Source organism: Neoarius graeffei, chromosome 15, assembly GCF_027579695.1.
Source record: "Neoarius graeffei isolate fNeoGra1 chromosome 15, fNeoGra1.pri, whole genome shotgun sequence".
Lineage (NCBI taxonomy): Eukaryota > Metazoa > Chordata > Actinopteri > Siluriformes > Ariidae > Neoarius > Neoarius graeffei.
In genome coordinates this window covers 3,831,524-3,858,382 of record NC_083583.1, presented here as the reverse complement: position 1 = coordinate 3,858,382, position 26,859 = coordinate 3,831,524, and the positions used below count along the sequence as shown (strand labels likewise).

The following is a 26,859-nucleotide window of genomic DNA, read 5'->3' as shown; positions in this document are numbered from 1 at the left end:
TCTTCTTCTTTTGGGTTTTACAGCAGCTGGCATCCACAGTGTTGCATTACTGCCATCTACAGGTTTCCCTTTGAGCGTGCACTGACAGTTCCATCATTCTGTCGCTAAACGAACAGCTGATCACACCGAGGTGCTCGCTGAGCACCAATATTTATTAGTTTGGTCCTGCGTTTCCTTTCCTTCGTATATAACAATGTCTTCTCACTTTCCATTACTGTAGTCGCTCTTTCATGTTTCATTCGCACACTCACGTCCTCCATTTTTCTCTCCGGTTTCAAATTTGTATCCCACAATGCCTTGCGTGAACAAAGAAAGCCCACCATGTGATGCACGGCATAGAATTGGGTCATGGTGAAGCAGGAAAAAATAGTGGCGTATTTAGGGCCACATGGCCTTAAATTCATTAATTGTTCTATTTTTTTTAACTAATAAAATTGGAAGTCTGTGATTCGAATTCAGTAGCTTTCGGTCCACGAAACAAAAATAATTGGGTGTTGGGGACAATTATTTTTATGACTTACACTTGAAAGATCTGAAGAACAGTCTGGCTTTAAGCATTTGTTTGTTTGTTTGTTTGTTTGTTTTAACGTTGTGTGATGCAATACACCAAACTCACGGGTGCCGCCATCTTGGGTTTTTTAGTGATATTCGTCACCGATCCATGTGTTTTTGTTGTTGCTTCCAGCTCGCTAACTGTTGGTTCAATCAGCTTGAAACTCATGATTCCCACTTAGTGGTCGGATCTCTCATGTTGACTTGTTTTTCCAATAAAATCATCTGAATACTTTGCTATCTCGTGCCCACAGAAGATTGGATCACTGAGGGAAATTTTTGTATCCTTCCTGAAAATCAATGATTTTCCTCATTTTATTTTTTTTCATGGAGAAAAAAAATGGGAAAAAAATAAGGAAAAATTTTGACCCCTCCTTGAATCGCCACCTTAATGTGATAGAGGGGTTTGAGTGCCTCAGGGATTCTAGGAGCTATGTTGTCAGGGCATTTGCCCCTGGTAGTGTCTTCCAAGGCAAACAGGTCTGAGATGAGAGGTCAGACAAAGAGCGGTTCAGAATGACCCTTATGAAAGGAAAAACAGGCATCCAAGTACCTTCGCTCGGACCAGGGATACCGGGGCCTCACCCTGGAGCCAGGCCTGGGGGAGGGGTTTGTCGACGAATGCCTGGTGGCTAGGCCTATGTCCCTGGGGCCCGGCCAGCCCCAGCCCAAATGAACAACATGGAACCACTCTCCTGTGGACCCACCACCTGCAGGAGGTGCCGTAAGGGTCCGGTGCACTGTGGATTGGGTGGCAGCCAAAGGCGGAGGCCCTAGCATACTGATCCCCGGCTGACAAAACTGGCTTTTGGGACATGGAATGTCACCTCTCTGGTGAGAAAGGAGCCTGAGCTTGTGTGTGAGGTTGAGTGGTACCGACTAGATATAGTTGGGCTCACCTCAATGCATAGCTTGGGCTCTGGAAGCAATTTCCTGCAGAGGTTGGACTCTCTTCTATGCTGGAGTTGCCAAGGGTGAGCGGCGCCAGGCAGGGATGGGGCTATTGGTAGCCCCCCAGTTCGGTGCGCTAACATTGGAGTTCTCCCCAGTGAATAAAAAGGTCGTTTCCCTGCGCCTTCAGGTCGGGGAATGGTCTCTGACTGTCATTTGCGATTATGCGCCAAATGGTAGTTCAGAGTACCCGGCCTTGTTGGAGTCCTTGAGTGGGGTGCTAGGACAGTGCATCATGAGGGGACTCCATTGTTTTACTGGGGGACTTCAATGCTCACATGGGCAATGACGGTGATACCTGGAGGCATGTAATTGGGAGGAATGGCCTGCCCGATCTGAATCCGAGTGGTGTTCAGTTGGACTTCTGAACCATGCACGGTTTGGCCATAACAAACACCATGTTTGAGCATAAGGGTGTCCATAAGTGCACGTGGCACGAGGACACCCTAGGCTGTAGAGCGATGATTGACTTTGTAGACGTTTCATCTGATCTACAACCGTATGTCTTGGACACTCAGGTGAAGCGAGGAGCAGAGCTGTCAAATGATCACTACCTGGTGGCAAGCTGGATCAGATGGTGGGGGAGGAGGCTGGACAGACCTGGTAGGCCCAAACGTGTAGTGAGGGTATGCTGGGAATGTCTGGCAGAGGCTCCCGTCCGTCGGATCTTCAACTGCCACATCCACCAGAGCTTCAACTGCATACCAGGGGAGGATGGGGACATTGAGTCTGAGTGGACCATGTTCCACACCTCCACTGCTGAGGCAGATGTGCAGAGCTGCGGCTGCAAGGTTGTTGGTGCCTGTCATGGTGGTAATCCCTGAACCCAGTGGTGGACACCTGCAGTGAGGGAAGCCATCAAGCTGAAGAAGGAGTCCTATCGGGCTTGGTTAGCTTGTGGGTCTCCAGAGACAGCTGACAGATACTGACAGGCCAAGCAGAACGCGGCTCTGGCAGTCACTGAAGCAAAAACTCGGGTGTGGGAGGAGTTCAGTGAGGCCATGGAAATTGACTTTCAGTCAGCCTTGAAGAAATTCCGGCAAACCGTCCAGTGGCTCAGGAAGGGGAAGCAGTGTTCTGTCCCTACTGTTTACAGTAAGGATGGAGTGCTGTTGACCTCAACTGGGGACATCGTCCGACGGTGGAAGGAATACTTTGAGGATCTCCTCAATCCCACCTTCATGTTGTCCGAGGAGGACACAGAGTCTGAGGGTGCTTGGGAGGACTCTCCCATCACAGGGGCTGAGGTTGCCAAGGTGGTTAAAAAGCTCCTTGGTGGCCAGGTTCTGGGGATGGATGAGATTTGTCCTGAGTTCCTGAAGGCACTGGATGTTGTTGGGCTGTCTTGGCTGACACGCCTCTTCAACATTGCATGGAGGTCGGGGACAGTGCCTCTGGATTTGCAGACTGGGGTGGTGGTCCCCCTTTTTAAAAGGGGGATCACAATTCTCAGCCTCCCTGGGAAAGCCTATGCTGGGGTGCTGGAGAGGAGAGCCCGGTCAATAGTCGAACCTCGGATTCAAGAGGAACAATGCAGTTTTCGTCCTGGTCGTGGAACACTGGACCAGCTCTTTCCCCTTGCAAGGGTACTGGAGGGTGCATGGGAGTTTGCCCAACCGGTCTACATGTGTTTTGTGGACCTGGAGAAGGCCTATGAACGTGTCCCTCATGGTGCCCTGTGAGGGGTGCTTCAGGAGTATGGGGTTCAGGGCCCGCTACGGCGGGCCATTCGGACCCTGTATGACCAGAGCAGGAGTTTGGTTCACATTGCCGGCAGTAAGTCAGACTTGTTCCCGGTGCATGTGGGACTCTGCCAGGGCTGCCCTTTTGTCACTGGTTCTGTTCATAACTTTTATGGACAGAATTTCTAGGTGCAGCCAAGGGGCGGAGGGTGTCCGGTTTAGTGGCATCAGGATCACGTCTCTGCTTTTTGTGGATGATGTGGTCCTGTTGGCTTCATCAATCTGTGACTTATAGCATGCGCTGGGATGGTTTGCAGCCGAGTGCGAAGTCACTGGGATGAGGATCAGCACCTCTAAGTCTGTGGCCATGGCGCTCAGCCGGAAATGGGTGGAGTGCCTACTCTGGGTCAGAGGGGAGCTGCTACCTAAAGTGGAGGAGTTTAAGTATCCCAGGGTTTTGTTCACGAGTGAGGGTTAGGGGAAGTGGGAGCTGTACAGACGGATCAGGGCAGCGTCAGCAGTGATGCAGATGCTAAACTGGTCTGTTGTGGTAAAGAGAGAGCAGAGTCAAAAGGCAAAGCTCTCAATTTACTGGTCCATCTACGTTCCCACTCTCACCTATGATCACAAGCTGTGGGTAGTTACCCAAGGAATGAGATCGTGGATACAGGTGGTAGAAATGAGTTTTCTCCACAGGGTGGCTGGGCTCTCCCTTAGAGACAGGGTGAGAAGCTTGGTCATTCGGGAGAGACTCAGAGTAGAACCGCTGCTCCTCCACATTGAAAAGGGTCAGTTGAGGTGGTTCAGGCACCTTGTTAGGATGCCCCCTGGACACCTCCCAAGGGAAGTTTTCGGGGCATGCCCCACCGGGAGGAGACCCCGGGGCAGACCCAGGACATGCTGGAGAGATTACATCTCTCAGCTGGTCTGGGAACGCCTTGGTATTCCCCCGGAAGAGCTGGTGGAGGTGGCTGGGGAGAGGGAAGTCTGGGCTGCTCTGCTAAGGCTGCTACCCCCGTGACCTGGATACGGATAAGTGGTAGATGATGGATGGAGAAAAAATGAGGTGTATAAATATCAGTGATACTGTTTTGAAGAGAATTAACAAAAATTTGAACCTCTTATACACAGAGCAGTTAAGTTACTGAAAGCCCAAATATTGCCATCACATTCATATCCAAGATGACATTCATGTCACTGTCTGTAAACTTCTGACCACAACTGTAGCACACAGTGCTGTACACTCGTGTTGAGCTGTTTGACAATCAGGGGAAACTTTTCAGGTTCACAGTAGTCTAAAAACCAAACCTCAGATTTTTCTGTTTGCCAAAAACAACCTTCTAAGCTGGCAATGAACTGCACAGTGTTTCAGAGCTGCAGGTCGTATACTGGGCGTGTTACTGTGGTGAGAAGAGGCATATAGTGTGTTTCTAAAACTGACACCTTTCTGATATTCCACAAGAGTCAGATATATAAAATGAAAAATTGTTGAAATGGACAGGACGGATGTTAAGGACAAATTTTCACATCCTGTGCAGCAATGTGTGTCCACAGTGGTGACTGTAATAACAGCTGAAGTGGGGACGATCCTTGTGGTTTTCTGGGGAGGACACTTTCTGACAGACTCACATTTCAACCACATGTGAAGCTCTGCTGCAGATGTCTCACATCTGTTTCAGGTTCTATTTTTTTGTTATTTGTGAAAATCGGAGATTTTCGCAAGTATGTTGATCTGTGGGTGGCACGGTGGTGTAGTGGTTAGCACTGTCGCCTCACAGCAAGAAGGTCCGGGTTCAAGCCCCTTGGCCGGCGAGGGCCGTTCTGTGTGGAGTTTGCATGTTCTCCCCGTGTCCGCGTGGGTTTCCTCTGGGTGCTCCGGTTTCCCCCACAGTCCAAAGACATGCAGGTTAGGTTAACTGGTGACTCTAAATTGAGCGTAGGTGTGAATGTGAGTGTGAATGGTTGTCTGTGTCTATGTGTCAGCCCTGTGATGACCTGGCGACTTGTCCAGGGTGTACCCCGCCTTTCGCCCGTAGTCAGCTGGGATAGGCTCCAGCTCGCCTACGACCCTGTAGAACAGGATAAAGCAGCTAGAGATAATGAGATGAGATGTTGATCTGTCTGTTTGTCTGTTTGTTTGTTGGTGCTCTAGCATCGTCATTTCTTGACCAATCTTCACTGAAATGCACAGGACAACTCACTAGGGTCACACAAAGACATCATTAGTTTTTGGTGGGTCAAGGTTTTCTGCAGTTCTCTAATCAGCCAATCCCTGGTCAAGGTCACCAAGGTCAAATCCTGTAAAAACACTGAATTGGTCATAACTTCCGGGTTTTTTTGTGTGATTTTTGCAAGTATCGTGCTCTGCACAACTTTGTTTGTTTGTTTGTTTGTTTGTTTGTTTGTTTGTTTACTGTGCAACAACAGAGTATTCCGCTTCAAAAGACACATATTTTCTTTAAAAATCATTTCCAACCTCATCATATGGGAAGTGTTTTCCAGAGAGGACATTTTTGACAGATGAAGGATCCTGTCAGTTTACAACAAAATGTAACTTCCACTTAAATATCTTTGTACTGTGAATGAAAGTATTGAATTTGTCCCAAAGTAAAACAGAGTTAGTGCTGTTAAAAAAAAAAACGCAATTTGAATTTTACCAGTAAAAGTGTCTAAGTGTAGTAATTATAGTTGAATTAAATGAAATGACCACAAGGTCAAAACTGAGCTGCGTCTGACTCTTAAACATATCTGTAAGAGACATTAGTGCTGCAGGTCAGGCTGTAGGTGTGTCCCTGTACAATAAGGTAGAAGAAACTCCAGCCTATATATACTATATGCACTCACCTGCCACTTTATTAGGAACACCCCTACATCCACCTGCTGTTCTGTTTTCTGCAGTTCTGTAATCAGCCGATCCTTTGACAGCAGCACGATGCATCAAATCCTGCAGATACAAATCAAGAGCTTCAGTTAATGTTCACAATGTTCAAACATCAGAATGGGAAGAAGTGTGACTTTCTTTCACTGTGGTGTGAGTGTTGGTTTGAGCCTGATGGACTGGTGGTTTGAGTATTTCAGAAACTGCTGATCTCCTGGGGTTTCCACACACCCCAAGCAGTCTCTAGAGTTTACACAGAATGGTGCCCAAAACAAACAAACAAACAAACAAAAACATCAGCGAGGGAGGTACAGTTCTGTGAGTGTGGGGGGGAACGCCTTTTTGATAAGAGAGGGTCAGAGGAAAATGGACAGATTGCTTCGAGATTTCTTTTTTGCCAGGAAGGATATAGTAACTCATATAATCACTCTTTACAACTGTGGTGAGCAGAAAAGCACCTCAGCATGCAACAGAGAGAGAAGAACACATTGGGTTCCACTCCTGCAGCCAAGAACAGGGAGCTTAGAATCAACAACATGTTCCTATTAAAGTGGCCGGGGAGTGTGTGTGAGTGTATATACAGTACTGGACCTAGTTGCAGGAGTTAGTTGGTGTTATTCAGAAAGATGACCCTGGTTGTGAAACAGTCGTGTTAACATTCTCATGTTCATATTGTTTGATGAGCATGTTGATTGATTGTCCTGTTGCGATTTGATACACACCTTTATTTTCAACCCCATGTCTGGTTCTCCTCCTCCTCCTCATGTCTCTCTCTCTCTCTCTCTCTCTCTCTCTCTCTCTCACACACACACACACACACACACACACATATATATTATCTGTTTATTCTGAATAGAGTCTTCACATTCAGTTTTCCCCAAAACACACTGACCACTCATACATACATCACAGCACGGAACCATGACTAATAAAAAGTGAGTGCACACACACACGGACTTGTACAGGTACTAGAGGTTTAATTTTGTCTTCAGGCTCCGCTTTGCTCTCAGCTCGCAGCAGGTACGGCGTCTGTAAATTATAGCCCGAGGGCAGACGCTTTTAACCGGTGTTCAATGCTGTTTGAAGCTGCCCTGTCTGCAAAAATCATCAATGTTGGATTTGTTTTGGCCGTTAATCCGTTCATACGCTGCGTATTTCAATGCCATTTACATGAAACATTGATTCCACCTGACATCCAGCATCCGTTCAATCCGAGTGACAGATCAGAAACCGTTCGCTTATCAAAAGTCTAAAAAAAAAAAAAAGACAAGATATTGGAACTTTAATTAGATCAGACCACACTGCTGTAGAATCCTGGACTCTGATTGGTCAGAAGGGGAGGTGTTGATTAATTCCCTGGAACAGCAGCTCTGACAGTAGTACAGGTTTATATACTGCACATTAACGAGCTCGCTCGATACGTTATCGTTTCCATAGCAACAGATCATTCACAGGGACTTGTATGGCAGAAGATCCGGTAATAAAACACAGATTTAGGATGTTTACTGAATATTAATGGAAGGAGTCTCCAGTGTCAGCGCTTTCTAACAGAGGTAATTTCAGGACAGAGGAGTTTACATGTTTTGTTGTGGGGGGGTTTTTTCAGGTTTTTTGATAAGTTGTGGTTTTAGAGCTTTTTCTGATTGTGGGTTTTTTTTTCTTTTAATCTCGAGAAAAACCAGGCTGGTGAGGGAACGACTGTTTATAGCTCCTATAATGTAGTTAAGTGATCATTTGTTTCTTGGATATTCTATAAAATAACTAGAAACCAATAAAAAGTATGTCGTTCTTCAAGACACGCTGTCATTCGAAAATAGTCAACTTTAGGCTGACGGGAAATCCGCTTCATCACACCACCTTCCACAAAACAAGCAAAACCTAGCCTGTTGAACTAATTGGCATTAGCATGCAATTTATAATACTTAAAACTTATGGTTTCATCTTGTAAACAATAAAGCCATTCATCTAACTGATTCATAATAATTATATATTTATATACAATTAATAAATTAAATAGATAAATTTGATGATTTAAAATGTCTAAGATTGCCAAGTGTGTCATTTCTTTCAGAAAAAAATCTCATATTTAAAAGACTGTCAATAATGGTTTAACTTAATGTCTACAAAATGAAAATCAATGTTAATGAATTATTAAATTGTTTATTTAAATAAATGTCATATAATCAATGAAATGTGTATATTTATTTTACATGATTATTCATAAATCATTTTATAAATAGTTAATTACTTTGTCAGATGATTCACAGTGATATATATATATATTTTTTTTGTTTGTTTGTTTTAGAATGATGCCGTGTCTCCGCACTGCTGATGAGGTGTGTGAGGTGTGTGTTGTTCACATGAAGACACGCAGTGATCCCATCACCACGTTTGTGTTTTTGGTTGGTCACATGACTTACTGCAGCCTTTTAAATCTGCAGCTCAGACACTGAATCCAATTTATAATTCATCAGATATCTGGCCTAGTTTTCTTTTTTTTTTCCTGAATCCTTTGACAGTTGATGACTGGATGAAGCTCTGATGCTCTTTAGAAGTGTGTTCATCTGGAGTTTCAAAATCTTTGGGGTTTGGTGTCGCCCCCTTTTGTTTGTTTGTTTTGCTTGTTTTGCTTGTTTGTTTGTTTGTTTGTTGATCATATTTTGGTGTGTTATCAAGCAGAAGCACTGTAATAGTGTGTATATACACTGAACAAAAATATAAACGCAGCGGTCCATATTTTATGAAATACAAATGTTCAGATAGAAATTCATTTTCATTTTTATTTTCTATGTGCCCGAGCCCAGTCCAGACGAGAACGTCGTCGCCCAGCAGTCAGGTCCAATCCTCGATGAGGTCTACGTGCATGGAGGCCAGCTTCTCTGAGTCGGTTTCTCACAGTTTGACTGCTGACCCTGCGATTGTGTCTCCCCATGGTCTCATCTGCGGTCCGTGTTGCAGTCCGGCACCGATCACGCAGGTGGGTCAGACGGATATGCCGGTCTTGTGCTGGAGTTGTGACACGTGGCCTGTGTGCATGTGGCATGTTGTCTGTGGTGCCATGCTGCTGAAATCGTCATCGGAGGCGGACTATCGTGGAATAGCACCCCCAATTGATGCCCTACAGCTCTGATGGACATTCCAGCCTGCAGCATGCCAATGGCTCGTTCCCAGTTGATTCTGGTCATCTGTGGCATCTTGACATTTGAACATTTTTGTCATTTTAGGGTGGCCTTTTATTGGCCCCACATAAAGGATGGTCATGACATGCATTACTCAGTGAAATTTTTGTCTGCAATGGTCACACCCGACTGGATCATGGATTATCTCAAGTCTGGGCACTGCTCAGAACTTGAGTAGAGGGACATTTTTTTTTTTTCAAAAAATGTTTACTGGTATGCTATACTATCATTTGATGTGGGCAGAAAAAAAAAATCAGTATCGGATGTACAAAATAAATAAAATCTTTAGGTGCTGCATTTATATTTTTGTTCAGTGTAGTTAGTATATTGGTTGTGTGTGTGTGTGCTTATGATTTGGTGTGTATTAGTCTCCTGGTGTGTGTTAGTGTATATTAGTGTGTAATGGTGTGTATTGTTGTTAGTTTATGATGTGTTTAATGCTATGTATTGGTGTGTGTTAGTGTGTACTGGTGTGTAATGGTTGTGTTAGTGTGTATTGGTGTGTGTTTGTGTGTAATGGTGTGTATTAGTGTTTACTGGTGTGTATAGATAGTTTTCACATGACGTCACAGAGTCGGGGATTCCCTGGTGGCGGCCATCTTGGAGGGCTACCGTACGGGTCACTGAGCACACATTGTAGCGCGCGAGTTACATTCATTTATATATTATTTACATTTATAGTTACATTACTACTATTTAAAGCTAGCAATTGTGCACACCTGTTGTATTCACGGCTGTCGTAATAGGTCAGATGATGAAGTCAAGCGGAGCTTTTATGGAATTCCCACTGTATGGGAGCACGAAGGCGAGCAAACAAACTCAGCATACAAAGGAGAAATCTATGGCTTGCGAGAATCAACCGCAAGGATTATCAGCCTTCCAAACACAGCAAAGTCTGCTCCGATCATTTTATAAGTGGTAAGTTGTTTAAATAAACAATCAATTGTGTTTAAGTTTGTTTTTGGAAACCAAAACATCATGTGAACAATCTCTGGAGAATGCCTAACTGGAACCGCTGAGTGTACGTTTACATTGTAATGTACACTTAATATCGCTCGTTTGTCACATTTCTATTTGACACTTGTCACTTCACTCACGCAAGGGTCATTTTTGAAAAACATTTTAGGTCTATTCTGTATGATTTAATTTGTGTTTGGGATGCAAACAGCGCGCCTTTTGGCGGATGCCGCCTGAATCGCGCAGATCCGTTTTTTTTTTTTTAGGGGGGGCGTTGGAGTGTCTGATTATAATTTCAAAGTAAATTCTGTATTAAAATTACTAAATAAGCAAATCCGTTACAGTCCATGAAACAGGAAGTATAAGGATAAGAAAAAGACAGTTTAAATCGGGAAGCTGCGCACATTTGTGCAGCCTGAGCGGTGTGCAGGACTGCGCAAATGTGCGTAGCTTCCCGATTTAAACTGTTTTTTTCTCATCCTTATACTTCCTGTTTCATGGACTGTAACGGATTTGCTTATTTAGTAATTTTAATACAGAATTTACTATCAGACACTCCCAACGCCCCCCCTTAAAAAAAAACCCGGATCTGCGTGATTCAGGCGGCATCCGCCAAAAGGCACGCTGTGAATATATAAAGTTGTATATATCAGACAGCCTTTAAAGTTTGATCAAGTCAGTTTCAGGCTTTGGAGCAGGCTTTGGCAGTTTCAGGCTTTGGCAGCCCTGCATAGTCACTTGAAAATGCATCTTTGTCCACTTCGTAGGGGTCAATTCCCCCAATCAAGGCCAGTTTGGCTGCATACCGTTGTCGTGAGATGTCGTCTAATGTATCTATATACTTCTGTTTGCTTGATTTTGCCGACATTGATCTTTATTTTAGAAAGCTGACTATATAACTTAATAAATTCATCCGAGATAACGTAGCCGGTAGTGGCAATGGTCCGTTTTGTTTGCCCTCCAAGATGGCAGCTGGGGGGGCGTTCCCCGGAATGCCATGACGTCAGTGAAAACTATCTATAGGTGTGCATTAGTTTGTGATTTATGAAATGGTGTGTGTTAGTGTGTACTGGCATGTATTTAGTGTGTTAGTGTGTACTGGTGAGTAATAGTGTGTATTGTGTGTGTTAGTGTGTACTGGTATGTATGGGTGTGTGTTAGTGTGTGCTGGTTTGTAGTGGCATGTGTTGGTGTGTGTTAGCGTGTACTGGTGTGTAATTGTGTGTATTGGTGTGTATTTGGTGTGTGTGTGTTAGTGTGTACTGGTGTGTGTTAGTGTATACTGGTGTGTATTTGGTGTGTGTTAGTGTGTACTGGTGTGTATGTGTGTGTACTGGTATGTATTGTTGTGTGTTAGTGTGTACTGGTATGTATTGTTGTGTGTTAGTGTGTACTGGTATGTATTGTTGTGTGTTTGTGTGTACTGGTATGTATTGTTGTGTGTTTGTGTGTACTGGTATGTATTGTTGTGTGTTAGTGTGTACTGGTATGTATTGGTGTGTATTGGTGTGTATTTGAGTGTACTGGTTCGTATTGGTGTGTGTTAGTGTGTACTGGTGTGTAATGGTGTGCTTTTGTGTACTGGTTCGTAGTGGTGTGTGTTAGTGTGTAATGGTGTGTACTGGTATGTGTTAGTGTGTGATAGTGTGTACTGGTGTGTAATAATGTGTGCTGGTGTGTACTGGTTTGTAGTGGTATGTGTTAGTGTGTACTAGTGTGCATTTGGTGTGTATTGGTGTGTGCTAGTGTGTATTTGGTGTGTAATATGTATCGTTGTGTTAGTGTGTACTGGTGTGTGTGTGTGTGTGTGTAGTAGTAGTAGTAGTAGTAGTGTGTATTTGGTGTATGTGTGTGTGTAGTAGTGTGTATTTGGGGTGTGTGAGCATGTACTGGTGTGTATTATTGGTGTGTGTTAGTGTGTACTGGTGTGTGTTAGTGTGTAATGGTGTGTGTTAGTGTGTACTGGTGTGTGTTAGTGTGTAATGGTGTGTGTTAGTGTGTACTGGTGTGTACTGGTTTGTAGTGGTATGTGTTAGTGTATACTACTGTGCATTTGGTGTATGTTAGTGTGTATTTGGTGTGTAATGGTGTGTGTGTTGGTGTGTGCTAGTATGTATTTGGTGTGTAATATATATCAGTGTGTTAGTGTGTACTGGTGTGTATTATTGGTGTGTGTTAGTGTGTACTGGTGTGTATTATTGGTGTGTGTTAGTGTGTACTGGTGTGTAATAATGTGTGTGTGTGTGTGTGTGTGTGTGTGTGTGTGTGTGTGTGTGTGTGTGTGTGTGTGTGTTGGTTGGTTGGTGTGTACTAGAATGTATTGGTGTATGTTAGTGTGTACTGGTTTGTAGTGGTATGTGTTGGTGTGTAGTGGTGTGCATTTGGTGTGTTAGTGTGTAATGGTGTGTATTGGTGTGTTAGTGTGTACTGGTATGTATTGGTGTGTGTTAGTGTGTACTAGAATGTATTACTGTGTGTTAGTGTGTACTGGTGTGTGTTACTGAGTGGTGTGTGTTTATTTCTCTCATTACACTTCTTGTCAATTTTTTTGTGATGAAATCTAAAATAATGAAATCGTGAAATAGTTAAAATAAGTAAAATGAACTCCATCGGGTTTTATTGCTGTATGTTGAGTGTGGGTCTGTTCACACATATTTCAACATGCCTGTGTGTGTGTGTGTGTGTTGCTGGTTGTGTATGAGCAGGTGAGATGTTTTTATATCTTGGTGAGGCTCAAACGTCCCAACAAGGACAGGAATTCATCCATCTGTTATCTACATCGCTTATCCATCAGTATCGCAGGGGAGGCTGGAGCCAATCACAGCCCAGGGGTGGGGTTTACCCTGAGGTGGCGGGTTACCAATCTATCACAGGTGAAAATCAAAGACAAACAACTATCACGCTCACACTTGCACCTCTGGGGATTTAGAGTCACCAAATGACCGAATTCACATGTCTTTGGACTGTAGGAGGAAACCGAAGCCCTGGAGGAAACCCACATCACAGACACGAGGAGAGAACATGCAAACTCCACACACAGAAAGACCCCAGTCAGCCACGAGGTTCGAACCCAGAACCTTCTTGCTGTGAGGTGATGGTGATAACTGCTGCCCAGGAATATCTGACAGTTTTCATCATGTGACACTTTTTTTGCAAAAACTGCAGCTTTTATTTGGAAAAAAGTGTAAAGTCGACGAGCTGAAGGGGTTGATGTTGGTTTCAGAGGTGAAGGTGAAGGTTCGATTGATATGCGGTGTAGCATTAATTAGCTGCATTGTGTCAATGGAAGGTTCTGACGAGGATAGTAAGTGTGTGTGTGTGAGAGAGATCTGTTTGACATTCCCTGTACCTCTCGTCTCTGTGCTATAGGCTCGTCTCAGCTCGGCAGTAGCTCGTGGCGTTCCCAGCGGAGTGAGCGCTTTCCACTAACAAAATGCAAAATACAAAATTAATAAAAACACCCTTTGAAACTGACAAATACGCCTCGGGCAAACTATCGGCCCGCCGGCTGCTTAAAATTTAATCAGTATTTCTTATTTATTTATTTATTTATTTTCGCTTGGCCATGCTCATCTTTTTAATAACATGTTACTCTGGACTCTCTGTGTGTGTGTGTGTGTGTGTGTGTGTGTGTGTGTGTGTGTGTGTGTGTGTGTGTGTGTATAGAAAGTTTGGCTCCATCAAGAATTACATGTTTAATAGGTCCTGACAGTTCACGGACTCCGGCGTTCCCCCGAGGCGTCTGAGCTAATAAAATAAACACACTGGTTTTATCTCTTAACTCTTCACTCCTTCTTTTCTCTCACATGTTTGTTTGTTTGTATCTGGAACTTTCAGAAAGATTCTGTAATTTTAAAAGAAAGCTGAAAACTTTTAACTTCTGTACACAAAAAAGAAAATCAGAATACTGGATATAGTTTGGCTAAAAAAACTGTCAATTCATTTCTTTGATTTAATAACTGATTTTACTATTTATCTTAAAGATAAAAAACTTTACTTCAATATCAATTAACCTTTCCTAATTTAAGATTTTTGTCAGTTTTATTTAAATGTTAATGAGGCTTTTATTTAGTGTTTACAAGAATAAATTCTTTAGCATTCCTGAAATAAAAATGGCCACAAAAATGACAAAAAATAATTTTAACTTTCATAAAACATGTTTTGTAAATTACCATACTTGGAATTTTTTTTTTTAATAAATGTAAATTTATTGTGGTACGCCAAGATGGCGCTGCGGACGGTTGCCTCGGTACTTCGCGCTCTCGTACTTTCTATGTTTTTGTGTATTTGTTGTGTTTTTTGCACTCCTTCGCTGGTCACATACTCCAGAGAAGAACTTATAAACATTGGAAGAACCACCAGAAAAGTTTTTTCATCGGTTTTCATTGATCCGGAAAGTTTTCCAGAGCTACTTATTGGAGGAGCAGCAGCTCTCTATGGATTACGCCGAAGACGCCGGAGACACCGGGGGAAGCGAGCCGGTGCGCTCATCAGACTGAGGCAGCAGGGGTTTCACGCTGCACTCCCGTCTATTCACCTGGCTAACGTCCACTCTCTGGCCAATAAGATGGACGAACTGCTGCTCCTCAACTCAATTAACACAGATTTTAACAGATCTGCTGCCTTGTGCTTCACCAAAACCTGGCTCGGTGAGCACATCCCAGACACTTCTCTCCACCTGCCTGGATTTCACCTGCACCAAGCGGACCGCGAAACGGAGCTCACGGGGAAAACGAGGGGAGGCGGAGTCTGCTTTTACATTAACGAAGGTTGGTGTACTGATGTCACGGTTCTAAACAAATTGTGCAGTCCTCATCTGGAGTTATTATTCATAAACTGCAAACTGTTTTATGCTCCGCGAGAGTTTTCCTCGTTTATTCTGGTTGGAGTCTACACCCCCCCTCAGGCGTGTGTTAATGAGGCGTTACAACACCTGGCTGACCAGATAAACAATGTGGAGAAAAAACACCCGGACTCTTTGCTCATTGTTTTGGGGGACTTTAACAGAGCAAACCTCAGCCACGAACTGCCAAAAGATAAACAGCGCATTAAGTGTCCCACCAGGGACTCTAACACTCTGGACCATTGTTACACTGTTTTAAAGGACTCATACCACTCTGTCCCCCGTGCAGCCTTGGGACTATCTGATCACTGTATGGTTCATCTTATCCCGTTCTACAGGCAGAAGCTGAAATCTGCTAAGCCTGTAGTCAAGACGGTGAGGAGATGGTCCGATGAGGCCAAAGTGGAACTACAAGCCTGCTTTGACTGCACTGATTGGAGTGTTTTTGAGGCTGCATCATGAACTGACTGATACTGTGACATCTTACATCAGTTTTTGTGAGGATGTGTGTGTGCCTACCAAAACCTTCCACATATACAACAACAATAAACCCTGGTTCACTGCAAAACTCAGGCAACTTCGTCAGAACAAAGAAGAGGCCTACAAAAGTGGAGACAGAGTTCTGTATAATCAGACCAGAAACACACTCAGTCCGTTTACATGCACATCCAAATCGAGCTACTGTCGGTAATCGAGCTAAGGGTCCCAGCAGGGGTGCCAGAGAAATCCAAACCTACATGCACACAAGGAAATCGAGCTGTGTGAGGTACATTGTGCACCCGAGCCACAGGTGGCACTACACGCCCCATCGTGTTGGTACACTTCCGGTTGTCGTCATGAAGAAGAGCTATTCAAGAATATAAACAAAGTTATCGCAGTGTTGCCAGATACTGCTGACGTTTTCCAGCCCAAAACATGTTCAAATCCGCCAAAATGCACTTAAAACCCCCCAATCTGGCAACACTGGCAGTTCCGTGTTCACAAGTTCCGTGCTCAAGCTGTTAGGCTTGCTCTAACAGACTGTATGGCTACAAACTGTCCTGCGCAGACCACTGTTTTGTAAGACAACTTATTTTGCACAATTGTATATTTTTCTAAAGTCCATTTTTTGCTTACAAAAAAATTTTTTTTTTGCTTACAATTTAACTTATGTCTTAATAAACACACAAAAAAGTTCAATTGTTTTGTTTTTATTGACATTCTTCAGATGTTGGACATATATATATATATATATATATATATATATATATATATATATATATATATATATATATATACACACACACACACACACACACACACAAATACAGTGACTTGTTTATGTACACAATTCACAGCTATGCAACAGCTGTACAGATGTATTTGGTGATACAGTAAGTGAGCTAAATTTTAACAGTGCAAACAATGCCACAAAAAGAAAAGATTCATGCCGTTGTCATGATTCGTTGTCATGCCGACCGAGGCTGTTGTGTTTCCCGCTTGTGGTCTCGTCACTCGTCACTTCCGGAAGGGGCAGTGCTGTAGTAAGTAGCTCGAATACGTAGCTCGATAGGGTTTACATGCACTAAGTAGCTCGGCAGAAATCGCATAATCTAGGTCGTGTAGCTCGATTCCGAGAAATCAAGTTCGGTTCAATTTCAGCCGAATTAAGGTGTATACATGGCATTTTGAACTTCGATTTCAGTCGAGCAACGGCAGAAATTCGATTCTCTCTATGTGCATGTAAACACACTGACTGACAATGGAGGTGAAAGCAGCTAAGAGGAGCTATGCTGATAAGATTAAAAACAGCCTTTCAGCAAATGAGCCGACGTCAGTGTGGATAGGTCTGCAGAACATTACTAACTATAGAGATCTTGCAGTCATGTGACCGGAAAGTACACAGCCGCCATCTTGTCGGTAAAAAACACCGCTGAATACTGCTGCACTCGTGTACAGAATGGATTAATTTCAACCGACGGACTACACGGCTCATTTTTCTAATGAACAGATAACTAGATATATGTCTAAAATAAACGATCTACAGATTAGTGACCCTTATGGCTTACCGGACGGAGTTTTCACAACCGGATTTTGAACTGCCAGTGGAATACCCGGACGTGTATAATTACCTCATTAACTTTCCCTCGCTGTTCAGTGGTGAAGCACTGCATGCTTATAAATGTCTGGACAGTTATCTTTACAGAAATTCAGGATTTGTCAGCGACTCAGATGTGGCATCTTGTAAACAAGAATCCTCACTGGATGGGTAAGTCACTTAAGTATTGAGTATAGCACTGACCAGCCGATTATAGAATAGAATAAGGTAATTCCAGCTGTAATTCCAAATCGTCCGTGTTGTTTACCATGGATCTGGCGTTGGAGAGAGAGAGGCTTAGCAGTGGAGGTTTGAGTGGCTGTTTTCTGAGCTTAGTCAACAGGCCGGCTCTGCAGCCTCGCTTTTGCTTCCACTCCCGGCGCCGCCTCCTTCGCTTTGCTTCTGATAACAATCCACGGAGACCCCGCTGGTCTCGCTATCTCGTCCGGAATGTTGTGCATGCGATGGAAATCGCTACAAACCGTCATTTTCTGCTGGAAACCAATGTCCAGTAAGTCCATACAGTTGTAGTGGATATTGAAGTCCGGTACAGACGAACAACACGCAAAAATACACACAAAAAACATAAAAAACGTGCACAGGTAGGGAGAGCTTGTAGCAGCAGCCGTTGTAGTAGAATTGTATAAAGTAGGGTTTTCCAGAAGAAAAGGTAGAATTAAAAGCAGAAGTAGAACCAGAAGTAGAAGTAGAAGGCGGAAATATGGCGTTTGACCGACAAGATGGTGTCTGTCACAATCTGGATCGGCTGTGACGTCACATGCAAGTGCTCCATAGGAGACCATCCACCAACACTGCAGTGAACCATCAACTGGCTGACGAGCTGAATGTGTTTTACTGCAGATTCGACACATTCACACCTCTCCCCCATTCAGTCATTAAAGATCCATTTACGCCCCCTGCCATTCTGCCACCTCCCGCCTCTGACCCCCCACCAGCACTCAAGATCTGTGAAGAGGATGTCTGTCAGCTTTTCCACAGACAGAAGATCAGGAAGGCACCTGGCCCAGATGGTGTGTCACCCTCTTGTCTGAAGGTCTGTGCTGACCAGCTGGCTCCCATCTTCACCCAGATCTTTAATAGATCCCTGGAGCTGTGTGAAGTCCCCTCATGCTTCAAACGCTCCACAATAATCCCGGTTCCTAAGAAAACCAATATCACAGGACTGAATGACTACAGGCCTGTTCCCCTCACATCTGTAGTCATGAAGTCCTTCGAGAGACTGGTGTTGTCATACCTGAAGGACATCACAGACTCCCTGCTGGACCCCCTGCAGTTTGCCTACCGGGTAAACAGGTCAGTGGATGATGCAATAAATATGGGTCTACACTACATCCTGCAACACCTTGACACTGCAGGGACGTATGCCAGAATCCTGTTTGTGGACTTCAGTTTGGCATTCAACACCATTGTTCCAGACATCCTCCACACCAAGCTCACCAAGCTCACTGTGCCCTCCTCCACCTGTCAGTGGATTACAAACTTCCTGACTGACAGGAAGCAGCAGGTGAGGATGGGGAGCATCATATCCAGCACTCGGACTATCAGCACTGGCGCCCCCCAAGGGTGTGTGCTCGCCCCACTGCTCTTCTCCCTTTATACCAATGACTGCACCTCAAGAGACTCGTCTGTTAAACTCCTGAAATTTGCGGACGATACAACGGTCATCGGCCTCATCCGAGACGGTGACGAGTCTGCATTCAGACGGGAGGTTGAATGGCTGGTCTGGTGGTGCAGTCAGAACAATCTGGAACTGAACACGCTCAAAACTGTGGAGATGACAGTGGACTTTAGGAGGAGCCCCCCCACTCTGCTGCCCATCATCATCACCAACAACACTGTGACTGCTGTTGAAAGCTTCAGGTTTCTGGGTTCCACAATCTCTCAGGACTTGAAGTGGGAGACCAACACAGTCACTATCATCAAAAAGGCTCAGCAGAGGTTGTACTTTCTGTGCCAGCTCAGGAAGCTGAACCTGCCTAAGGAGCTGCTGACACAATTCTACTCTGCCATCATTCAGTCCGTTCTTTGCTCTTCCATCACTGTTTGGTTTGGATCGGTCACCAAACAGGAGAAGAACAGACTGCAATGGACAATAAGGTCTGCAGAGATAATTATTGGTGTCAACCTGCCCTCCATCCAAGACCTATACTTGTCCAGAGTCAGGAAACGGGCAGGTAACATCTCTGCGGACCCATCACACCCTGGTCACAATCTGTTTAATCTTCTCCTCTCAGGGAGGCGATATAGATCACTGTATGCAAAAACAACCAGACACAAGAATAGTTTCTTCCCTCAGGCTGTCTCTGTGATGAACAGCTAAAATCCACATTCATATATCAGTAAGATCACTTGTAAAATATCTGCACACTCATACCGTCATTCTGTGCACACTGTATACTTTATAGTTATCTATTTCATACTTGACTTACTTGGATTACTTTGCACTATGCACCCATTGCACCATTTTTTTGGTTTGTTTGTTTGTTTGTTTGTTTGTTTTGTGTATACGCTTTTTATCTGTTTTGTACTATGAGAGCTAAGTGAAACCGGAGTCATATTCCTCGTGTGTGTACACATACCTGGCAATAAAAAAAAGTGATTCTAAATAATAAATAATTAATAACTTTTTTTATGTAGTGCCCAGCTATATTCAGTGTCCTCCACAATTATTGGCACCCCTTGTAAAGATTCAGTAAAAAGGGTTAGGAAAAAAATCCACCTTTTGGTGAAGTCGCTTCATCTCTTTCTGAAAAAATGAGAAAAATCCAACCTTTAATTAAAAATTTATTCAGACAAAAACAAATCCCTCATCATCTTCTTTTGTCTGCTCCCGATTAGGGGTTGCCACAGCGGATCTTTTGTCTTTATTGCTCCCTGTCTTCTGTATCCTTCTCTACCACACCTGCCACTTTCATGTCCTCTCTCACCACATCCATGTATCTCCTCTTTGGCCTTCCTCATTTTCGTGTGCCTGGCAGCTCCATCCTCAACATTCTCCTTCCAACATGCTCTGCATCTCTTCTCAGGATGTACCCATACCATCTCAGTCTCATCTCTCTCAGCTTAATTCCCAAGCTCTCCACATGTGCTGTCCCTCTGATGTGCTCATTCCTTATCCTGTCCAACCTCATCACTCCTCGTCACTCTGTTGCAAACCTTAACATCCTCAAGTCCGCCACCTCCAACTTTGCCTCCTGTCTCTTCGTTAAGGGTACGGTCTTCAATCCATACATCACAGCTGGTCTCACTACTGTCCTATACATCTTACCTTTCACTTTTGCTAGGACTTTCCTATCACAAATGACTCCTGAAATCCTTCTCCAACTGCTCCACCCTGCCTGCACTCTCTTTCTCATGTCACTATCTCAGTCCCCATTTTCCTGCACAGTTGACCCCAGGTACTTGAATTCACCAACTTTCTTTATGTCTACTCCTTGCATCTTCACTACACTCTCATCCCCATTCTCATTGATGCACATGTATTCTGTTTTGCTACTGCTCACCTTCATTCCTCTTCGTTCCAATGCATACCTCCATCTCTCCAAACCCAGCTCAACCTCCTTTCTACTTTCACCACATATCACAATATCATCCGCAAACATCATGTTCCATGGTGACTCTTGCCTCACTTCATCCGTCAAGCTATCCATCACTATGGCAAACAAGAAAGGACTCAAAGCAGATCCTTGATGAAGTCCCACCTTCACCTTGAACCATTCAGTTGTTCCAACTGCACACCTCACTGCTGTTTCACTGTTCTCATACATGTCTTGCTCCACTCTGATATACAGTACTTCTTATTCACTCCACTCTTTCTCATACAATACCATAACTCATCTCTCGGCACTCTATCGTATGCCTTCTCCAGGTCTACAAACACACAATGTAGCTTTCTCTGGCCTTCCCTGTACTTCTCCATTAACATTCTTAAAGCAAAAATTGCATCCGACGTGCTCTTCCTTGGCATAAACCCATACTGCTGTTCACAGATTGCTACCTCTCTTCTCAATCTCGCCTCCAATACCCTTTCCCATAGCTTCATGGTGTGGCTCATCAATTTTATCCCTCTGTAATTACTGCAGCTCTGTACATCTCCCTTATTCTTGTATATTGGGACTAGCACACTCTCCATTCATTTGGCATTTTCTCATTCTCTAAGATCTTATTAAACAATCTCGTTTGGAACTCCACAGCCGTCTCACCCAAACATCTCCAAGCCTCAATTGGGATACCATCTGGTCCGACTGCTTTCCCAGTCTTCATTCTTTTCATGGCTGCCCTCATCTCATCCTTACTAACCAACTTTGCTTCCTGATTTGCTGTCTCCAATGAATCTGACCTTTTCTCTCTTCGGTACTCCTCATTTAATAAATTATCAAAGTACTCTTTCCACCTTCTTAATACACTCTCTTTGTTTGTCAGCACAACTCCATTTACATCTTTCATCACTCTTACCTGCTGTACATCCCTCGCTTCCCTGTTTCTCTGCCTAGCTAGTCTGTACAGGTCTTTCTCTCCTTCCTTGGTCTCCAGTCTTTCATACAACTCCTGGTATGCATCTGCTTTCAGCTTCACTACTGCTCTTTTTGCCTTCTGTCTCGTCTCTGTATAACTGCCTGCTTTCCTCATCTGTCTGATCATCCCAATGCTTCTTTGCTAGCCTCTTCTATTTTATACTTGCACTTCTTTGTTCCACCACCATGTCGCATTGCCTTCCTTCCCGATGACCACCCTAGCACCTTCTTTGCTGCCTCTCTTACTAGTACAGCAGTAGTATCCCAATCTTCTGGCAGACTTCCATTACCACTCAATGCTCGGCTCATTTCTTCCCTAAACTCCTTCTGATGTTCAACCTCTTTTAGTTTCCACCACTTAATCATTGCCTCCACTATTTCCTGCTTCCTCTTTTTCACTTTCAAGCTCATCCTGCACACGACCACTCAATGTTGTCTAGCTACTCTCTCCCCTGCCATCACTTTACAGTCTCCAATCTCCTTCAGGTTACCCCTTCTGCAGAGTATGTAGGCCATCTGTGTAGATCTTCCTCCACTCTTAAACGTCACCCTGTGCTGCTCTTTCTTCTCAAAGTATGTATTGACTATTGCCAAATTCATCCTGTTTGAAAACTCAACCACCATTTTCCCTTCCACATTTCTCTCTCTAACACCATATCTGCCCATCACATCATCTCCTCTGTTTCCCTCGCCAACATGTCCACTGAAATCTGCTCCTATCAGCATGCACTCCTCCCTCGGTATACTTTCCACCACTTCATCCATCTTTTCCCAGAAAGACTCTCTCTTATTCTCACATCCAACCTGTGGGGCGTACGCACACACAACATTGATTACCACTCCTTGAATCTCCAACTTCATGCCTATCACTCTATCTGACACCCTCTTCATATCAATCACACTGTTGACCAACTCTCCCCTCAAAACAATACCAACACCATTTCTCTTTTCATCCACTCCATAATAAAACAACTTGCATCCACCTCCAATGTTCTTGGCCTTGCTTCCTTTCCACCTCATCTCCTGCACACACAAAATGTCCAACTTCCTTCTTTCCATCATACCTGCTAACTCTCTCGCTCTGCCAGTCAATGTTCCCACATTCAGTGTTCCTACCCTCAATTCTAAGCTCCTTCCCTTCCATCTTTCATGCTCTCTCCTAACATGCCTCCCCTCTCTCTTTCTCCTTCTCCATTTTGGCGCAACAGTTGCATACTTTCCACCGGCACCCTGTGACCAACAGTACCGGAGGTGGTCATTGTTAACCCGGGCCCCGACCGATCTAGTATGGTATTTCTCTTTTCAACCCACATGTTAGATTTGGCACAGTTTTACGCCGGATGCCCTTCCTTGACGCAGCCCTCTCCAATTTATCCGGGCTTGGGACCGGCACCAAGAGTATGCTTATGCATCCTGGCTGGATTAGAAAAATAAATCTCTCATCAAAAAATCATTATTTTCAGCAAAAACTCATGTACCACTATTATTGGCCACCTGGAAATGATAATGAACACAACGTACCTGAAGCATGTTTTCCATTTAAATTGTACATTAAATTGTTTGAGTGGATTGGAGTGTGTAGGAACTTTCACACTCTAATCCATGACTTCCTGATGAACTTGGGGGGGCAAATATGAGGCGACACAGAGGCCAAATTCCCTCAACATCAACATGGGAAAGATAAGAGACACACAAACCACATGAGGGAGAAGTGTTTTGACCTTCATACGTCAGGGAATGGGTATAAAACATAGCTCCTCTCCTGAAAATGTCCATTTCTACTGTTGGGGCAAAAATTACAAAAAAAATGGACACCAACTGGAACTGTTCCACACTCACCTGGAAGAGGAGCTGAGTTTATTTTACCCCACGTACAGTGAGGAGGTTAAGAGAGGCAAAAAGGTCACTGTTGGTGAATTACAAGAAAAAGTAAAATCTTGGGGTTTGCGAGTCTCCAAAACCCCCATCAGACTCCATCTCCATGCCAACAGGTTATTTAGAAGGTTCCAGAAATAAAGCCTTTTTTGTCAATTAACCACAAACATAAACGTTACAACAACTTTCACTGGAACCGTGTTCTCTGGTCAGATGGAACAGAAATTGAGCTTTTTTTTTTTTTTTAAATCAACACTCGCGGTGGGCTTGGTGTAAAAAGAAGGACGGCTATAATGAAAAGAACCCGATCCCAACTGTAAAATATGGTGGAGGTTCTGTGATGTTTTGGAGCTGTTTTTCCTCCAAAGGCCCTGAAACCTTGTTTGGGTCCACGGCATCATGGACTCCATGAAACACCAGGACATTTTAAAATCAGAATCTGGCTCCTCTGACAGGAAACTAAAACCGAGTGGTCATTGGATCTTCTAGCAGGACAATGATCCAATGTCCAAATCAACACTAAAATGTTTCACTAAGCACAGAATCGAGCTTCTGCCCTGAACATCTCAGTCCCCTGAGCTGAACCCCAGTGAAAACCTGTGGGCGGAGCTGATGGGGGGGCACAAGAGAGGGTCGAGGACACTGGATGATCTGGAGAGATTGTGGAAAGAGGAATGGGCTCAATGCCCTGCTCTAGATCTCCAACCTTATAAAATGTTACAGGAGAGACTCAGTGCTGTTTTACTGATGAAGGAGGTTGGACAAAGTGTTAGATGCAGGGGGCAGGGGTGCCAATAATAGTGGCACGTGTTTTTGTTGAGGGATTTGTTTTTCTCTGAATAAATTTATTTTAATTAAAAGTTGGATTTTTCTCATTTTTTCAGTGTGAGATGAAGCAACTTCACCAGAAGGTGGATTTTTTTTCTAACCATTTTTACTGAATCTTTACAAGGGGTGCCAATACTTGTGCAGGGCTGTGTATCTCAAAATTTAGGCTATCTTAAAAAATCAATGATACAAAAAATACTAAAATTGCAAATATTTTTAATATCATTACAATTTTTGTAAATTTTACAAAATTTAAAGTCCAAATAAATATCAATGTTTGAGTTTGGGGGGGGGGGGGGGGGAGGATTCCAAAGATGATTTTATTTAGCTGAAATAAGTGTTTTAAACAATTTATCTTAGAAAAGTGTAAAAAAAAAAACCAAACCTTTTAATACATATTAACAATTCGCTTGCTTTTAATAAAAGTTTATAAAATGATTGATAAAACATAGAACAGGAGGATTATTAATTAATGAAATAATTAATTAATTAACTATTAATTGGGGGTGGCACGGTGGTGTAGTGGTTAGCGCTGTTGCCTCACAGCAAGAAGGTCCGGGTTCGAGCCCTGTGGCCGGCGAGGGCCTTTCTGTGTGGAGTTTGCATGTTCTCCCCGTGTCCGCGTGGGTTTCCTCCGGGTGCTCCGGTTTCCCCCACAGTCCAAAGACATGCAGGTTAGGTTAACTGGTGACTCTAAATTGAGCGTAGGTGTGAATGTGAGTGTGAATGGTTGTCTGTGTCTATGTGTCAGCCCTGTGATGACCTGGCGACTTGTCCAGGGTGAACCCCGCCTTTCGCCCGTAGTCAGCTGGGATAGGCTCCAGCTTGCCTGCGACCCTGTAGGACAGGATAAAGTGGCTACAGATAATGAGATGAGATGAGAACTATTAATTGCAATCGTGTTTAAGATTTGTAATATTTTTGTCATGTTATGTTTTTAATATTTTTTATTTGAATTTAAAAATGACAAAAAATGTAGTTTATAAAGTTAATCATCAAAACTGTCTGCAAATGTGTTCATTTTCATATCTATTCGCATTTTTTTGGTCATTTTTAATTTTTTTATTTAAAACCACAAAAATGAAATCACATCCAGCTACTGTGTGTATCACAAAGTGTAGGTTAATTAATTAATTAATTAATTAATTAATGTTTAAAAAATACTGTTAATGATGCTTTTATTTAATTTTTATAAATTAAATTTATTTAATACAGGGAACTGGAAAAACACAATTCAGTATAAAAATACATTTTATCAAGATTTTAACTTTTTTTCTAAATTAACGAATTTGAATTTTTATTTTATTTTTTAAATAGAATTACTCAAATGAAATGTAACTTCAGCTCTTATTCAAATTGAACTGATGATCAATTATTTTTTTTAAGAGTCTTTATATAATTTTAAATAAATATTATTTAAAGGAGTGTTAATGTAATGAGGGAGTCGGAGCTACAAAAAACAGGGTCAGAACCTTCTGTGATCACAAAACATCATGTTCGGGTTCTAAACAGAACCAGCTCCTCCAGAGGGGCAAGACGGGATCAGTTTTAATAAATTATTTTTCTTTCTATGAATTCAATTTCAATTGAATATTTATTTATTTATTTATTTATTTATTTATATACTTCATCTGGAATTAAAAATCATCAGACAGACACACACACACCGTGCTCACTCTTCCTAACCCCCACTTTCTTACGATCATGAGGCAAAGCTTTCAGCACAAGACTCGCCTAAGAGAAGAAATATTTCAAAAGTTGCTCCTCATTAATATTAAAATCAATATATTATGCATATTATTCTTTAAATATCCCATAAAATGCATTTGTGTGTGTGTGTGTGTGTGTGTGTGTGTGTGTGTGTGTGTGTGTGTGTGTCTTACTCTTGACATTGCATGTACTTTTAGGTAAAACACATTAAATAGTCATTTTTTAAGAACGCTGAGTCAGAAGAAGCTCAAGTTCCTAAGTCCAGTTCCTGACAGATTACTTTTGACATTTAACCCTCAACTTCTCCTCACCTTCATCAGCAGTGAAGCAGCAGGACAGTCAAATGTCATATTTTCAAATATATTTTTTGCTCTATATTACAACCCCATTTCCAAAAATGTTGGGATGCTGTGTAAAACATAAGTAAAAACAGAATGTGAAGGTTTGTAAATCATGATTGGGTGTAAGAAGAGCATCCCAGAGAGGCAGAGTCTCTCAGAAGTAAAGATGGGAAGGCATCATTAATGCTGAATGATATTTACACTTTTCAGAGCAACATGTTTCCATCCAGACAAAATCATTTTCAAGGAATGCCTTTCTTCTTTCAGCGAGACAACACCAAACTGCTTTCTGCACATATTAAAACTGCATGGCTCTGTAGTAAGAGTCCAGGTGCTAAACTGGCCTGCTGCAGTCCAGACCTGCCTCCCATTTAAAACATTTGGTGCATTATGAAGCGCAAAATATGACAAAGGAGACCCGAACTGTTGCTGTTGAGCAACTGAAATTGTA

General features: G+C 43.1%; 1 pseudogene; it reads right to left on the bottom strand.

The window, feature by feature from the left end:
• Positions 1-26,417, bottom strand: part of LOC132899781 (uncharacterized) — a 58,386-nt pseudogene extending 31,969 nt beyond the window's left edge.
• Positions 26,418-26,859: the final 442 nt, after the last annotated feature.